Raw genomic sequence first — 4,930 nt, forward strand, 5'->3', positions numbered from 1 at the left:
ATTATTATTTACATACTGATTAATAATATCTTAGATTTGATGCACATTTTAGTATTAATAATAGTTTTTAGTATATCTTCCTAAATATTTATTGTCTAGCAAAAGAAATATGAATTGTATGCATCCTTATAAATACAATTACTGCAATATTAACCTTGTTTTTATATAGATAAATGTTCGATAAATTCTATCTTTCAATAATAAAAAAAAAACAAAAAAGAAATTCAGCGCGTCTATTTTCATTCAAATACGTTTGTATACGTGCACCTGACGTCATCGTCGAATTCCATGACATTCGACGGTAAGGCTAGACTGCCTGGCCAGGTCCCAGGCCAACCAATAATAATTAATTTTTTTTTTTAAATAGGCCTATGGCGCATTTTGTACATGCACTTCAACTTTTACAAGAAAAGCCTAGGCCTAGTACCTGTAGTACGTCCTACTGTACTTAGGCTTATTAGGCCTACACTAGTTTGTTGTCGTCGGAGTATTCTGTCCCTAAATGAACGAGGAACGAACCTACCTAGTCAACATCTAGGCTAAGCTAATTGATTTTAAAATCAATAGCCCACCTTAAAGGACTATCTGTCGTTTACTTTTTGCAACAGCGGACGAAAAAAAGTTATTTTACGACGTTTCATGATTCTTTATCACTAAAAATTAACAAACACTCGTTTTGACGCACTCCGTTGGTGTAGTGTGTGTGTCTGCTGTTGAAAACAAACATCCTAGCCTAATTTTTGTGACTGGCTATGATGACTGAGATGGAACATGTTGATTTTTTAATAATATTTTGTTTGGGATGGGAAAAAAAGGAGAGTCAATAACCCCAAAATGCTCCATCAGCACATAGTTTAATGTGCGCTATGAACAGTATGGCTATGGAATTTACTAACCACACAATCCACAATCATGCGTGATATGTCGCGAAACTTTATTTGCATTTGGTGGATTAAGTCGGAAAAATTTAGCTTCGTTTGGTGGCACCATTTGCTCTATAAATTGCACATTTTAGGGAGTTTTCATCAATTCCGACGAAATTAGAATTAAAAACACAAGAATATTTTGCTCGCATTTTTTAGGGCTTTTTTTATGTTTATCCTTTTTAAGTTATTTAAACACATAATAGTCCCAGACTCAAGAAAGACAAATTTAAGATAGATCGTTTTAACCTAAAAGAAGGGCCTCAATGTGTATTGATGGTGAAATTACATGTTTGTAATAAATAAAACCATGATGAAAATGCTAATATTTAGTTTCAAACACACGTGTTGTGGCCTATATTATAAATAAGATAAGCCCTATGTCGTATTGTTTTCTATATGGGGGATGGGGTGGGGTGGGTATGGTAAATTACTAACCGGGAAAATAAATACCAACTCTGACCCAATACCCCTGTTACGCACCTGGTGTTAGCGCCAATGTGTGCCCTTGTGCGGATAGGAGATGTGCCCCCCTCTGAAGCTGGAAACCTTGTTTTTGCAAAATAAATTATTGATGCAATTTGCTATTATAGACCTAATCAATAAATTTCTCATCAACCTATAGAACCTTAAACATTATTGGATTTGACATAACATTACTGATGTCGTACACACCCTTCGGTGTGAAATGTGGCTCTCTTTGCAAGCACATCTAACATCTAAGGAAAGAAGAGCTTAGATTGGTACCAGATAAAATAATTTTGTTATCAACATTAATACATTATGCTAATTTTCTTATTTGTAAGCGCATAAGACAGTGCAAATTATTTCTGTGACAGTCTTTTGAAGTGTGTAAGGCTCCATTTTATCCCATACATAGTCAAAATATTGGGGGTTATGATACAATGGACCATTCCCCCTTGTCAAATATTGGAGGGATATATCCCCCAATCCCCCCGGGATCTACGCCTATGACTTGCATCGCAGGCTACAATTTAAAAACGGGTGACCAAATAATGAATTAGGTGCTAAATTTTGATTTAATGCTAGGTAAGTTAAAAACAGACATTTCGTCCGAGTGGGACTCATTCAAAAATTCAAGGGGGTTCGCTAGAAAACAGGGGGTTCACCCGAATTATAACCCCCCCCCCCCACTGGCTACTGACCTGTTGTTAGCTGGGTAGGTAATGGAGATGTTTTTAGTCGTGAGAGAAAAATTCTGTACGGTCACATGAATTGAACCCAGGACCCTGGGATTAAAAGACAAGCATCCTAATCGCCAAGCTACATCTTCACTTGATTTGCGAGGTAGATCAAGGTAGGATGTTAAAATATATAAAGGTTGTGTTTTATTAATCTAAAAGACGTCTTCATTCAAGTACATATAAACTGAATGGTCATTTTTCTTATTAATTTTATTAGGTTTCTTTATAAAACTTGTGACATTATTACGTGGATTCATATATAATATAAATGATAAGACCAACATACAATGCATAGATTTGTACTTTTAAATTAGTATAAATGTCAACAAAGAAATATTTGTACTGATTTATATACCATACTATAGGCCCAGTAATAATAGCCTAGACCCTAGGTAGACCTCCCTAGGCCTATGCACATTTTAAAGAATTTATATAGGTCTAGGCCCCAAGGCCTAAGGAACGTTTTATTTTTCCGCTTTTATTTTTCATTGTTTTAAACATGAAAAGTCGTTTTCTTTTAAAGGAAAAGGTGCCAATTTTGTGTATTTATTTTTTTCCCGTTTTCTATTTTACCTATGACTTTCGATATGCGAACATAGCCACTGCGCAGAAGTCTTAGCAACGCTCTCACTTGCCAAAATCGACAGCCATGGTGGCCTAGAATATTGTCATATTTTTATGTTCTTATAAAACTTTACATAGTTTTCACTCTACTTTGCGATTGATCTCGACATGATCCTCTTTAAATACTAAACTTGGTTTGTAGCAAAATTGTACTACAATCAAATTCCGATTTGTTAAATTCCGACTTGTTGAAATTTTGAGCAGTGAAAGTATATGAAGAAAGTAAATCACAACTGCTGCGCCAAACCGTTCATGCAAAAATACAGTATTGAATTAATGTGTTCTTCTCTTCTTTCAAATGTATTTAGGCCTATTATTTTAGCATGTGTTAAAGGTATATGCCTACTACTGTACCTGTTAATTGTAAACCCTGAAACCCCATAAAAATGTAGTTTAAACATTGAAACGATTCACATTTTGCAAAATACAGTCTCTTCGAAAACTTAGTGTGGTAAACTGTTATATGCAGATTATATACAGTGTAAGTCTGAGTTGCCCTATAATAGCAATAACTACTTTCTGGGGATTTTTTTGGAGAATCTTATTCGTCTTTTTTTATGATTTTCATGTATTAGAGTGGAACGGGAAGCTTAGTCAGAGCAGTGGCGTAACGCCTATGCGCTCTCGTGCGGCGGTCCACAGGGCCCCCGACTCTTAGGGGCCCATAAGTGCGGCCCTTACCTATAGGGTCTTCGATCTAGTACCCTGACCCAAACGATTTTTATACATAACAGTAAGATATCTCTCTCCCATCGACTGTAGGACATATATCATATTATATCCAGGAAAGGATTAAAGGGGCCCTATAAGTTTGTCAAAATTTGTTTAAATGGAAATAAAAAGAAAATTATTTTCAAATGTCTGTATGTGCCATTTTCAGCTATCTAGAGGTGCCATAATAACCATAAAATTTCTTATCTCAGCCCCATCATGATGAGGCTGATGTGGTATAGAATCTCCATCTGTGAAAGTTCCTCTCTGGCCTCCTTCTATTTAAAATTCCTACTAGATCCACCACTGATAGCGTATCATTTATTTCGTCGTCAAGAACATACAATGACAAAAATGATTAAAAAACACATCCAAATCCCACAATAGAATGTGGCGACCGGGACCGATAAAAGGCCCCATAGTCTCAGAAAGCCACATGGCCGGCGGCCCCCATCCTCAGAGTCAATGGGTTTGATCGTGAGTTCAGTCATAAATCACCGCCTTATTGCTGTTTAACCAGGACATATTTGAACACGGTCTGTATTTTGAAATCGAAATATTCCCTTTCGGGAGGGTTACTTTTGGACAACACTGTATAATACATTAAATGTATGTAGGTAGCAGCCTATTTGGCCTAGGCTTATTTTTGTATTTCCGGTTATGGTACTTAATAATTATCTTCGTTGTAAATTTAGAAATTTTTTCTTGCAACAAAGTTGAAGATGAAGATGCTTACAGAACTTATCATGTTAACGACCAAACCGTTCGAAACACTAAGGGACGTTGAAAATGTATACAAATATAGTTTCCCTCCGCCAGTGGTAAGTCAATATATTCTGGATATGGAAGACATACGGTCCATTACTCAATAAGTGTGAAAACACCACCACACACTTTAGGACTTCCTTATCAGTAAGATTCATGGAGGAGGGGACGGGCTGAATTCCTCCGTTATACAGGCCAAACACATCCCCATAGGCCCTACGGGCTTCTTCCTTTGAAAGATGCACACAGGGTTATGTGTTCTCACAATGTTGACCGTCTTGATCAGGAGGTGTGGTTTACCGTTGGTGTGTTTGGCACAGCCACTCTAATAGCAGTGCCTGGACACAGTGTGAACACAGTCTTGACACTAGTCCATACTGTTTTACTCTGATTAGACTTTTTGATATTTTCCAAAGGGCTTTCAGGCAGTTTGCTGTCTTGAACAAGTCTAGGCCTATTACATCGTTCAACATTCTAAGTTTTTCAAAGTCACTGTCACCAATATCCAAGTTTTGTTTTTCAAAAATTAATTTTATTCTTTTATTACTTAATTATGCTTCTTTTCGCAGGATGTTGACGGATGGCATACCGATGAGCATTTCGGCAATTTAGCAATGAACGGTTGCAACCCCAACATCTGTCTCTTATACACATCTAGATGTGTATAAGAGACAGCAGGAAAGGATTAAAGGGGCCCTATAA

This window comes from Anneissia japonica, unplaced genomic scaffold, assembly GCF_011630105.1.
Source record: "Anneissia japonica isolate Jap-2015-1 unplaced genomic scaffold, ASM1163010v1 scaffold4415_len418423_cov169, whole genome shotgun sequence".
NCBI lineage: Eukaryota > Metazoa > Echinodermata > Crinoidea > Comatulida > Comatulidae > Anneissia > Anneissia japonica.